We start from the raw sequence: 14,558 nt of genomic DNA, 5'->3' as shown, positions 1-14,558 counted from the left end.
ACGAGTCTTTTGAGGATATTTCCTGCCAAATTACATTTCAACATGTGGAAGCTCTTTGGATTGGCAGCTGTGACACAAGTTCAAATCCATTACCATTTACCATCACCATTAGCCATTAAACAAAGCCCCACTATCCCAGACTGACTGACAGTGGTGCTTCCAAGAGTTATGGGATGTGTCAGAGCTACCACCATGAACTCCATTTACACAACATAAGTAATGGCCATGTTTTCTACAACAGCTTCAAGAAATTCTGACCGTGACCTCCAGTTTGACCGAATTCTTACGCCAGGTCCAATATCCAGCCAAAGATATCGTGGAGTATCCTTTTTATTGAGTGTCTGAAGCCGTGAGGCTTTCAGCGAGGGAAGTTACACTTCTGTTACTGCTGTTGGTGTGTTGTGGTTGACCGAAATGACCCCCTTTGACCGCAGGGGCAGAGGGCTCAATAAAAACGACAAAGCATGAAACTGTAGCTCGCTCTCCGAGCCGAGAGCAGCACTAACCTTGGAAATCTTGTGAGCTGAGGAGTTCAGAGAACTCAAGCCTAGATTTATTTGTTTAGTGTTAAACTGCACAGAGATGGAATGGGGGGGGTGAAGGGGCCAACCTTGCTAAAGTGACCACATGTCAGTAAGGAGGAAATATAGTTCCAAAAACTCTATAACAGTTTCTCTCTGAAGCCACACTGTCAGACTGAATGCTTGGATTTGATGACAGTCACATTTGAAATAATCATCTTCTGCTCTGCTGTGCGTCTAGAAACTAGGAATGGGTGATATTTTCATTTCATTTCATTTTTTTATTTATTCCATATCATGGAAATAGTTCACATATGTTCCATTCCATGATGGAAAAGGGGCAAGAAGAAGAAAGCCCCTTTCTCAAAAAAAATAAAACAATTCATATGAATATGGTCCGTCTGTTCATCAATCACTACTTATATAATACCAAAAAAAAGAAATAATGCAAAAACTAAACAAAAAAAAATAAGAAAACATACACACTAACTCACCAACAATATATATACTGTATATATATATATATTTTACCGTTCACGATATAGCGTCAAAAATATTCCCCACGGTAAGAATTTGTATCTCACGGTAAAAACGATAAATTCCTGTTGATGACGTTTTTGTGTAAAACTGATTTATGGTTCTGCGTTAAATCCACGCACAACGTACGTGAAGGAAGGAAGGAAGGAAGGAAGGAAGGAAGGAAGGAAGGAAGGAAGGAAGGAAGGAAGGAAGGAAGGAAGGAAGGAAGGAAGGAAGGAAGGAAGGAAGGAAGGAAGGAAGGAAGGAAGGAAGGAAGGAAGGAAGGAAGAAAGAAAGATAAATTCACGTTGATGACGTTTTTGTGTAAAGCCGGATTTATGGTTCTGCGTTAAATCGACGCACAACGTACATGTGCGGGAAGGAAGGAAGGAAGGAAGGAAGGAAGGAAGGGAAAAAAGAGAAAGGAAGGAAGGAAGGAAGGAAGGAAGGAAGGAAGGAAGGAAGGAAGGAAGGAAGGAAGGAAGGAAGGAAGGAAGGAAGGAAGGAAGGAAGGAAGGAAGGAAGGAAGGAAGGAAGGAAAATTCCCGTTGATACGTGTTTGTGTAACAAACATGGCAGATCTGAGTCATTCCAGTTTTGCAGTACAGGTGTAACTCGTTTAATTGGTTTTTATCAATTCAATTTAATTGGTGTAGTTTAGTAGTATTTAGTATCTTTTAGAGCAGTGTTTTGGCTCCAAAGACTGAATGTGGTGATAGATTTATAGTTACAAAGGTGGAGTTGAATTGGTATTTTTTTTATCATCATTTTTATCGTTATCGGGATAAATGCCAGAAATTATCGTGATACATTTTTTAGTCCATACCGCCCATCCCTACTATAAACCCTAAAAAAACTATCAGTTTTTCATCCTTCAGAAAAAAATAATTTCAGAACAACACACTGTCATGGCAACCAACCTCAGCATCTCACATGTCAGCGTTAATGCTCGAGGACTGCTGCTCCTGACACGCCTTCATCGTACCGTGAACAACTGATCAAATGTAAACAAAGAGCCATATAATTTCACATAATTTTATTAGCAGCATTGAGTTGCAAATTCCCCAACTTCTGATGGAAGCAACACCCAGCTCAGTCCGGCAATTATTGATGTCACCCCATTCAAAACGGTGCCGACACTCAGGACGCTTGTACGTGTGAGCGTACAGTGAGCGTGCCTTCACATTTGACATGACTAGTTACTGTTCACTTCAGGATGTGTGAATGCTGCGACCCGAACCCACCTTTCTAAAGGTAGCCTACTTACATCCATTCAGATCATATCTGTCCAAACATCCTCTTTTCAAATGCTGCTCAATACCACCCCTGAAACAACACATGAAGCCATTTGTCCTGCTGCTCATGGGGCTGGGGCAGGTCAGTTACCAGCTGAGTGACTGCTGGTCCCAGGGCTACTTCTCATTTCAGCTCTGGCAGCACTCCGTTCAGATGTCATTGATTAATGGTCCGGTTAGTCGACCCGGCTTGATCTTGAAAAGATCCGAGGCAAAAGTCACTTGACTCGGGGACCCAGTTGCTGCAAGAGGTAGAAGCGGATGATCTAGACCAGGGGTCGGCAACCCGCGGCTCTAGAGCCGCCGTAGTGGCTCCCTGGAGCTTTTTCAAAAATGTTTGACCTTTTTTTCCCTTTTTTTCTCCGTTTTTTTTCCTCTTTTTCTTTTTTTCTTTTTTTCTTCTTTTTTTCTTTTTTTCCTTTTTTTCCTCTTTCTTTTTTTTCTGTTTTTCTTTTTTTCCTTTTTTCTTCCTTTTTCCTTTCCTTTTTAATCTTGACATCTCGACTTTTTTCTCAACATTTCGACTTTTTTCTCGACATTTCAACTTTCTTCTCAACATTTTGACTTTTTTCTCGAGATTGTACTTCAACATTAATCTCGACATTTCTACTTTTTTCTCGACATTTAGATTTTTCTCGAAGTGCATAATGGAAAAAAAATCTTCCCCCAGTTATAACTAATATAGAAACATACAGCATGTGTTGCCTTCATTCTAAGGCTTATAGAAGAATTTTAATTTTTTGCGGCTCCAGAATTATTTGTTTTTTGTGTTTTTGGTCCAATACGGCTCTTTCAACATTTTGGTTTGTCGACCCCTGATCTAGATAGAATGAGTCAGATGGCGTCATCTGTTTAGCCCTGGTGAGCAGGCTTCATAAGTGAAGTGAAGATAGCCATCTTAGGCTGCTTTGCGTCCTCTGAACTCTCGCAGGCCAAAAACCAGACACTGGGGTCTCCTAGTAAAGTTTACAGAACAAAAGTCATTTTTTCTTTACAATAACACCTGTTAGGTGTTTATTCACCACTCAGAGGTCAGGTCAAAGCACTAATAAGCACTAAAGGCGATGACAGCTAGCCATTGGCTATGTCTATGTCTATGTCTAAGTCTATGTCTATGTCATTTATTGATTAAAAGATCACATCACATATCAGGGTGTGGTTGTTGAGGACCCAAAAGCAGGAGAGCAGGAGGCAGGAGTTCACAAAACAGGGTTTAACTAACAAAAACAAAAACCAAAAGCACTGCTGGGCAGGATCAAAAAGGGCAGAACAGAAACAGGGATCCAAGAACTAGAGGAGAACATGGAGGGAGCAAACAGTACGGACCAACAAGGAGCAGGGAAAGACAATACCAGATATACACAGGGGATAACGAGACACAGGTGCAGACAATCAGGGCAGATGGGAAACAGGAGGGACAGAACTGAAACTCAAAAACTGGGGGAAGTGTCAAACCCTGACATAACCCCCCCACCCCTCAAGGGACAGATCCCAGATGTCCCAACGCCCCAACCCAGGGCGGGCGGAGGGGGCCCGGAGGAGGGCCCAGGCCAACACACGGCCAATGTTCCGGGGGCCATCCTCGGGGCCGTGCCAACCGGCGAGACAGTTCCTGCCTTCGGGGGTCGTCCACGAGGCCTAGGCTCGGACGACTTGGCGTGGGGCTCGGACGACTTGGCGGGGAACTTGGACGACTTGGCGGGGAACTTGGACGACTTGGCGGGGAACTTGGACGACTTGGCGGGGAACCTTGACTTGGCGGGGAACTCAGGATACGAGGAGCCGGCTGAGGGGGAACCCGGGTCCTCGGCGCTGGCTACGGGGGGTCTGGGACCATCACCGGAGCAGGAACGGGAGCAGGAGCTGGAGCAGGAGCTGGAGCTGGAGCTGGAGCTGAGGCGTCCAGGACCACCGCCAGAACAGGAACAAGCTGGGGCTGGGGCCGACGCCGTCGTCGTTGTCTCCCCTGAGGCTGGATGCTCTTGGGCCCACCCAGAGCCAGGCGTGTTCCCCAGAAGGGAGACTCCTCCTCCTCGGCCCAGCGCATGTTCTTTGCCGATTCCCGGCAGAAGAACTGCAGCAGCGTGATGAGCTCTCGCGCTGGGTCCATCGGGTCGGTCCGTTCTGTCACGGTGTGGTTGTTGAGGACCCAAATGCAGGAGAGCAGGAGGCAGGAGTTCACAAAACAGGGTTTAATTAACAAAAACCAAAACCAAAAGCGCTGCTGGGCAGGATCAAAAAGGGCGGAACAAAAACAGGGATCCAAGAACTAGAGGACATGGAGGGAGCAAACAGTACGGACCGACCGGGAGCAGGGAGAGACAATACCAGATATACACAGGGGATAACGAGACACCGGTGCAGACAATCAGGGCAGATGGGAAACAGGAGGGACAGAACTGAAACTCAAAAACTGGGGGAAGTGTCAAACCCTGACACACATACATTTGTTGCTTTATATATCATTACCTGATGTGCAAAAAATTCCAGCCTCAATATAGATGTCATGGATATGAAATATAGCAAAAACAAAAACATGTATTACTTTAGTCTCAAAGTTGGACATTTCAACACGGGGTCCCAGTGGTGAGTCGAGGAACTGCAACTAAACTTACTTCTTGGTCGGCTTGAAACTGTCAAGAACGACTTAAAAAACGGAAGAAATCTGTTTCTTCAGGTTGTGACCTTTTCCATTAGTTGTGTCTGTTGAGGTTAAAAGGCCGAACAGGACACCAAATACAAACACTAAACTGTGTTCGATTGGATGATCATTTTAGGGCACAACATCAGCGGAATCATAAATGGTTATATAAAACATTTTAGTTCAAGTACATAATGGAGATATGTCATTCCCCCAAAAAATCCTTCAGCCCAATAGTGACAAATGAAGAAATATGAAAGAGCCAAAGTCATTGATTGATTGAGTGAATGCATAATTAACTATTACAGTCAAACTGTTAAAATAAACCAAATGGAAAATGATTTTCTGTTGGAAGCTGGTAGTTGAGACATGTTCTTGGCAGTGACGGGTCATGAGCCCTCAGACGTTTGGATCCAGGGTTTCAGAAGGCTTGACCCTTTTGTATGTCTTGTCTGACAAAGATAAGAATCTGGCATTGTTGTTATTGGCCTGTGGGGCCAACATATACAGTGTCTCGTTTCACAGAAATAATCCAAAACATGCTGATCTAATTATCATAATGTCGGCTTACAGACGCTTCTTAGGCAAACCATCACCCGTAAGATCCACCAACTGCAGACCTGTTTTTCTTAGCCAATCAATTTCCGAGGCGGCAGCTCGGGATTACCTCCAAGGCTCTTCCAACCCTCCTGTGACAAGGCTGCGAACGCCGTCAGTGTTTTGCTTATTTTGCCTTCCTCCTGCGAATTTAGGTCTGTTTGTTGATCTTGGTCGTGCTGCTCCTTCGGAGCCCGATCTGATTCTGTCTGCTGTGTCTGGCCAAGCCTTGGAGAGCGGCTGGACTTCGGGACCGCTCGGCGGCCCAGAGAACATAAACGTCACCGGTCTGAGGGGCAAGCGAGAGGCGGGAGGCAACACTCCGCTCGGACCACACAGCTGCCAAACCTGTGCCGCTGTGAAATCTGAGAAAAGTCCTGTGAATGGATTTAGGCCAGCGCTGCGGTGACTCCAGCTCGTGTCTGGGGGGACGGCAGGAAGACCCTCCATGCTGTGTATTTTTGCAGGAAGTTCTTATAGAAATGGATAGATCACAGAACCACGTTTCCCAACCACAAGAGTGAGTTTAACTAAACAAATGCAAGAAAAGAGGAGGGGAAAGTCTTCAGAGAAACAAGAAAGACTGCTGTTGAATGGTTTGAGGAGAGAAAAAAAGCCAATTATGTTGGTCTGGAGGTCTCCACTCCCAGAGCAGGAGAGTAAAAATAGATCTTGGACATTTTAAGACGAAGAGCTAGTATTTGCACACATTAATAAAAACCTCAGAACAGGAGAACTGCAGTTTTTTTTTTCAAGCTAATGGGCAGTATTATGCTTTTATGAATGTTCTGCCTCATTGGAAGGGACTTTTTGGACATTAAATGAGATTTCAGCACTCTAAGGCCTCTGTATGAAATTAGAGTAATGGCTAATATTTTCCTTCATTATGTCTTTTTCCATGATACATTCACTGTCCTGTTCTGCAGCTTTGGCCAACCTGTGTTGTTTGGACAGAAACTGAGTGAATGGCTCTAGCTTTAAGGATTACAAGCGCCAAATGAAACTTCTCCAGATTAACACGGATTTGAACACAAAAGCATCGATTTCTTTCATACCTTATTTTCAAACTCTTGGCTGCCTCAACTTCTTTCATTTTTTATGAGCATTAGAAAACATGCAAAAGATGAAGTTAGGGGCACAGTAAAAGAAAAAAAAACTTTTTCTTTTTTCCTTTTTTTATTTTTTTTCCCCTTTTTTTCTCTTTTTTCCTTGTTTTTTTCTGTTTTCGCTTTCTTTTTTCCTTTTTTTCTTCCTTTTTCCTTTCCTTTTTAATCTCGACATTTCAACTTTTTTCTCAAAATTTCTACTTTTTTCTCGACATTCCGACTTTTTTCACGAGATTGTACTTCAACATTAATCTCGACATTCTGACTTTTTTCTCAAAATTTTGACTTTTTTCTTTACATTTCAACTTTTTTCTCTATATTTCGACTTTTTTTCTCAACATTTCGACTTTTTTCTCGAGATTGTACTTCAACATTAATCTCGAGGTTCTGACTTTTTTCTCTAAATTTTGACTTTTTTCTCAACTTTTTTCTCAACATTTCGACTTTTTTCTCGACATTTCGACTTTTTTCTCGAGATTGTACTTCAACATTAATCTCGACATTCTGACTTTTTTCTCAAAATTTTGACTTTTTTGTCGACATTTCGACTTTTTTCTCTATATTTCGACTTTTTTCTTGAGATTGTACTTCAACATTAATCTCGACATTTCGACTTTTTCTCGACATTTCAACTTTTTTCTCGAAAATTCAGACTATTTCCTTGACATTTTGACTTTTTTCTCAACATTTTGACTTTTTTCTCGAAGTGCATAATGAAAAAAAATCTTCTCCCAGTTATAACTAATATAGATACATGCAGCATGTGTTGTCTTCATTCTAAGGCTTATACAAGACTTTTCATTTTTTGCGGCTCCAGACATATTAGTTTTTTGTGTTTTTGATCCAATATGGCTCTTTCAACATTTTGGGTTGCCGACCCCTGGTCTAGATAGAATGATTCAGATGGCGTCATCTGGTTAACCCTGGTGAGCAGGCTTCATATGGGAGAGAAGAAAGCTGCCTCAGGCTGCTTTGCATCCTCTGTAGGGGTTGACTTAAAATTTTTTACTTCTCAAAACTCTGGGTTCTGCCAGCAACGGAGCTGTGCAGAAGGAGAACCAGCTGCCGAACACGTCGGGTTAGGAGTCGTTAAGGCATCGCAGAAGAAGATGTTTCATTACTGGAGGAGCAGACAGTGAAAAAGTTTTAAAAATCAATAATTAGTGTCATATTACATATTTAACCTGCTACAATTCAAGTTACAGCACTGCTTTTTCCCCCTTTATGGTCGTTGCATGAGCACTATTTTTGGGGACCTTTCCACACAGCAATTCATCCAGTGATGGTGATGAAATTCATGTGTTGTTCTTGTTCAGTTCCAGGAGTTATAAAAGATTTGGAAAGTTACTGGTTTCACACATTGTCTCTGTTGGAAGCAGTTTTAAGAGGGAAGGAGAAGGCCACCTTGGATGAATTTTCACTCTCACATATTTTTCCCCCCTCAAGTGCACGCTTCACCTCATATCTGCTACAGGAATCACGTTTTTGTTCAGAAAACAGTGGAGGCATGTTCACCATCACAGCACATTTTAAATCCAGCTGAATTATTGTTTCAATTAAGTACAGTTCTGCTATTCTCATTAATGCCCACTGGCTCTGTTCAATTCATTATATCCGGACTCCTGATGTTTCTTCAGGGAGACTTTTATATAACTGGCTTTGCAATTACATCACCTAATTTTTCTTCACTCAGACTTCCAGAAAAGGTTCATTTGAAATGTGTTTATGATTTTGTGGATGCACTGTCAAGCCTTTTCTCCAGAGAACGTGTGTAAAAGCAGAAGAATGCTTCAGATGCAATTTTTGAAATGTTCTCAGAAACAGTTTAGTTTAGTCTATTTAGTTTCAGAAAAAATGATTCAAACACCAACATCCTATAAAAGCTGTGACTCAAAGTTGATCAACAGATGTTTATCATTCAGAGAAGTTACCCCGCTGCATTCCTATCATTGTGTAGTCCAGAAATGTGTTTATTTACATTTCTATTCAGTTTAATGACAAAATTACAATGTTATTTACATTCTGTAATACGGCTTTATTGTCTTGTTCTTGTCCTGCAGCATAAGCATTTGTGAGAGTAACATGACTATGATATACGGTAGATATGATGTTGGATTCACTGTTTGATTTTGATCCAGTTCAAACTGGTCTGCTCTTTCATGTAGAGGTCATGCCCATCTTTTGATCAGTAAAGTGCTGATTCAATTAAATTATGAAGGCATTTTAATTTGATAGGAAGCACTAAGGGGAGTTCTTGTTTCCAAACTGACAATTTCCTGAGGTTTTTGAAATGAAGTGTCTTTGACATGCTTGGATCAACACACATTCCTAGGTCAATAATACTTAAAAAAGCCTTTGTTGCCTTTGTTGCTCACATACAACTCAACTTATCATCATAAGCATATCAGAAATGAAACCATCCACGACTCTCTATGTCAAACCATTCAAAAGTTATGGCAGAAAATAGGAACTATGAAATATCGACCAATCAGAAGAAGGAGCAGAGCCAATTTACACCAATGAAGATCAAGGACTCAATACCGAGTCCGATGACACCACCCACGACTCTTTATGTCAAACCATTCAAAAGTTAAGGCAGAAAGTAGGAATTATCAAATACGGATCAATCGGAAGAAGGGGGGGGGGGGTCACTTTTTGGCGCCACGGTAACCCTTTTGACTGAGAAAAGTAATGCGCGTCGTCGCAGGATGGAGAAGAACATTTTGATGTATAACACACCTGGGTGCACGTTACGGTTCGGGCCGCATTAACTGCTGAAGGAATGGCATAAATTGAGCCAAAATTACACGATTAATTCAAAATGGCCGACTTCCTGTTCGGTTTCGGCCATGGCGCCAAGAGACTTTTCTTTAAGTTGTGACATGATACAGGTGTGTACCGATTTTCGTGCATGTACGTCAAACCGTATTGTGGGGCTTGAGGCGCAAAGTTTTCTAGTGGGCGCTGTTGAGCCATTAGGCCACGTCCATTAATGTAAACCATTAAATATCACATTTTTCACCAGGCCTGGCTTGGTGCAAAATTTGGTGACTTTTGGGGCATATTTAGGGGGAAAAAAGGCCCTCGTTTCGTCAGAAGGAAAAAAATAAAGAAGAAAATTCCTACAGATACAATAGGGCTTTCGCACTGTCAGTGCTCGGGCCCTAATAAAAAATAAAAAGTGATTCAAAATTTCATGAAGAATTGGACTTGTATGTCCTGAAACTCATCAATTCCGTTACTGATCTGCTGCGGGGCTTGCTCCTGGTTGGACAGGCCCGAAACACCTCTCTAAGATCGGAGGCTTCCAGGACGCGTCCTAACCTGATACCCAGACTCACGTCATCTGGAGGAACAAAAATCAACTCGTCACCACAGACTGGGCCAGCGATCCACCTGTCCATTCTTCCCCCTCTCTTGAACAAAACCTGAAATACTTAACCCTTTAAGACCTGGTCACTGCAGTGGAAAACCACGAACAGCTGCTTTCTGGTATTTTGATGGGTCTGGATGGTTTAGTTCCACATGAGCCTCTTCAGTGGATATCAGGGAGTCATCCCACATTCATTCAATGCATTATATTGAACAAAACTGCAGTTTTAAGAAGTGTTTGTCAATTTATTTATTAATACATTCTCAACAGGAATATTATGTTAAAAGAAGAATAATTGCACTTGATGGGGAAGGGAAGTTTGTTATCACTAGGCCCGTTTCCACTAGCGCAGGGGTCGGCAACCTGCGGCTCTAGAGCCGCATGCGGCTCTTTAGCGCCGCCCTAGTGGCTCCTGGAGCTTTTTCTACAATGTTTGACCTTTTTTTTCCTTTTTTTCTTCATTTTTTTTCCCTTTTTTCTCTTTTTCTTTTTTTCCTTTCTTTCTCTTTTTTCCTGTCCTTTTTAATCTCGACATTTCGACTTTTTTCTTGACATTTTGACATTTTTCTCAAGATTGTCCTTCAACATCAATCTCGACATTTTGACTTTTTTCTCAAAATTTTGACTTTTTCCTCAACATTTCGGCTTTTTTCTCGACATTTCGACTTTTTTCTCAAGATTATACTTCAACATTAATCTTGACATTTCGACTTTTTTCTCGACATTTTGACTTTTTCGACTTCATTCTAAGGCTTATACAAGACAGATTTGTTTTTTGTGTTTTGGTCCAATATGGCTCTTTCAACATTTTGGGTTGCCGACCCCTGCACTAGCGGGAACTCTGTGTGGATTTTTTTAGGGCTGGACTGTTGGTGTGTCTCCACTACCAGGAACGGCCCTGTAAAAGTGTAAAAAGAGTTAACTTGAGGCAACTCTTCATCCCAAACCCGGAGGAGACATGCCAGCCTTTCCTGGCCGAGAGGCTTCACTCTCGCAGCAAACCGCTCCAGTGGCCAATTAAGATCCAAGAGTATTTATTCCTTTACTCTAGTTTCAACTTTTTTTAATTACAGCCAAACACGACCAAGGAGATGGTAGTTCTGATTGTACAAGAGTACATCTATATACAATTAGACATTCAAATTTAGGCACAAGCCTGCCCTTCCTGTGCCCACCGCTCCAGAAAATCCCCCAAAACATCAGCGTAAGTTTTATACCGTTATACTATTCCACCAAAAAGATAAGGGGTGTGAAAAAGTTATTTTTTTCTTCCGTAGTCCAATTTATAATTGTCTTTCATCATATCAATGTTTCTGAGCAGGAATGTTATAACGGCTGTTTGTCAAAGAAAAAAAAAAATCTTTAAATGACAGATTGGACAGGAAGCTGACTTGACAAACAGCTACGGACAAAACAACTAATCAACAAATCCCCACATAACTTAAAGGGGACCTATTATGGCATCTAATCCCTATTTTAAACAGGCCTTGAATGTCTTAAAAACAAGCTTTTGATTGTTTTTGCTAAATAAATTAGAAATTCAGCCTCTAAACCATGTCTTTATCTTCCCATTCTCTAACCTCATTATCTATGAGGGATTCTGAGTGGGCGGGGCTATGATAATGAGGCTCTGTGCTGATTGGCTGCCTGAATGACGCGATACACCGCTATGAAAAAATGGCGGAAGCTCCGCCTGGTGGAGTTACACCGTGTCATAACTGCATGCGATGCGAGCGAGCGTCAGCGACAAAATCAATTTCATTGCTTTATTTTCTATTGGACTGTCCTAACTGGCTGTTTTGAGCTGAACATTTGTCGGACGCCCTGCTTATATTTTCTTCCTGTCGTTCACGTTGAAAGCCGGTTGAAAGCGCTGTAGGAAACAGTCACGGATGAGGAACGGCTGATCCAGTTAGTTGAAATGAGAAGTTATCTCTATGATACCTCCTCATTTTACTACAAAAACCTCAATAAATAATCACGTGCAATAAAAAAAAAAAAATTCATCTAGCACCTTCCTTGATAACCATGTCTGCCTCACTCTGCTGCACCCCTCACTTTGTATTTCTTTGTATAATTTGTATAATCTTTTTGTATTTTTTTTGTATAATTGTCTTGTAAAATTGTAAATAGGTTACTTTTATTTTTATTTTATCTCTTATTTTTATACAGAACTGTCCCTTTTCTTTTCTTTCTCTACCTCAAACTGCAGCACATTAAATGTTTATTCTGTTTATTCTGTATCATAGAAATTCCACATTTGTTTTATTGTTTATTTTACTACCAAAGAGCGAAATTACCGGAATCAAATTCCTTGTTGGACAATGTTCGAACCTGGCCAATAAAGCTGATTCTGATTCTGATTCTGATAAAGTGGCAGCTGCTGGAGGGAGATGGACAGAGAGCGTCCGATGTCACGCAGTGCTACGATAGTCGGACGCTCATATGCAGTAACACGGTTTTATGGTTGTGGACGTGGTTTGCATTTTGGTTACGTAACAAAAATGCGCAGAATCTGAACGGCTCATAGAAGTCACATCACACTGGACGGATCATCCGGGCGGCTGTACAGACTCTGCAGAATCTGGTTCCTTTCCTCCTTCTCTGAGTTGGCAGGCTGAGGGGAGACCACTTTATATATGTTAAAGCAAGAAAAAACCTGTTTTTCAGAATAGGTCCCCTTTAAATAGAGAAGAACTGAATCAACCACTCCCCATCACCACCTTTGTCTACTGAAGGATTTTCTCCCTATATGTTCTACTGACCCCACCCCTGGCCCGGTAATCAGCCAATCAGCATTCAGCAAACCCAACCCAGCTGTTCTCCATCTACTAATTAACAGAGGTGTCAAGTAATGAAGTTCAAATACTTCTTTACCTTACTTAAGTAGAGATTTTGGTTATCTATACTTCATTGGAGTAATTATTTTTCAGACGACTTTTTACTTTTACTCCTTACATTTTCACACAATTATCTGTACTTTTTACTCTTTACATTTTAAAAACAGCCTCGTTACTCCATTTCATTTCGGCCTTTAAATAAAAACTATCCAGTTAAATTGCTCCATCCGGATAGAGTGAATTTGGTTGTGGTTGTTTCAGATGTTCTTGTCCAGTTTTGTTCTTACATCCGTTCCCTCAGATTCCTGCAACTAAACTTGGATGTACATTCCAATAAAGGTTAGGATAAATGATAACATGCCTCTGAAGTTTGACTTTTTGCACCATTACAATACTTATAGGCAACTAGTCATCATATCTCCTGCTCTCTGAAACACATGTTAATGCTCAATAGTACACATATATGCTTCTTTAATATATTTACATTATACTAAGATACATTAATTTTCAATGGCTTTTGTCCTTAATGGCTTTTTTCCCCCTTACATTACTTTTACTTTTATACTTTAAGTAGTTTTGAAACCAGTACTTTTATACTTTTACTTGAGTAAAAAACTTGAGTTGATACTTCAACTTCTACAGGAGTATTTTTAAACTCTAGTATCTATACTTCTACCTGAGTAATGAATGTGAATACTTTTGATACCTCTACTAATTAACCATACAATCAATCAGCTTCCCAATTACAACTTCTGTATTGATAGATACGGATCTGAGAGACTCACATGTCCCAGCACTTTTTGTGGGACCAAGAATCCGAACGTTAATAACCAAACATTGCATACATAATATGCATATAATATGCATAATGCATAATATATAATATGCATACATATGATAATTACAATGACTGTTTTGCTTTAACAGCATGAATCACTCAGACAGAGGCTTATACTCTGTCATAGTCAACATTCATTTCTTTTAAAGAAAGCTCACATACTTAACTTGACCCTGAAAAGTATGGAAATAATCTTGCAAAAAAGTCCAAACAAATAGTCCTCGAAATGACATATTTTTATAGTCTTAAAGGGAGCGTGTCTAAGTCTTCAATCATTGAGGCTTAAGGATTAAAACGTTTTTAGAAACTTGCCTTTCAAGAAGTATGTTGTTTTTGTATAAAGTTAGTATATTTTTGTTTGGAGTGCTTAAGTTAGCTCGTTAATAAAGCCCCAAAAAATTGAAGCTGCCACTGTGAGCGTTTCGATGACATGGAAGATTTAAAACTTTCCAAGTTTTCCTCCCATCGTGCTGACACACTGGCATGAACGCAGCATGAATCAAACTTGATTTATTCAAACTTGTGCACTTGCTAGCGCTGCCCCGGTGTCATCCGAGCCTCTATAAGACATTTCAACTTTTTTCTCTAAATTTTGACTTTTTTCTCGACTTTTTTCTCAACATTGACTTTTTTCTCAACATTTCGACTTTTTTCTCGAGATTGTACTTCAACATTAATCTCGACATTCTGACTTTTTTCTCAAAATTTCGACTTTTTTCTCAACATTTAGATTTTTTTCTCGACATTTCGACTTTTTTCTCAACATTTCGACTTTTTTCTCAACATTTCGACTTTTTTCTCGAAGTGCATGATGAAAAAAAAATCTTC

This window comes from Cololabis saira, chromosome 7 (assembly GCF_033807715.1).
Source record: "Cololabis saira isolate AMF1-May2022 chromosome 7, fColSai1.1, whole genome shotgun sequence".
Taxonomy (NCBI): Eukaryota; Metazoa; Chordata; class Actinopteri; order Beloniformes; family Belonidae; genus Cololabis; species Cololabis saira.
Note: the sequence above shows the minus strand (reverse complement) of the source record.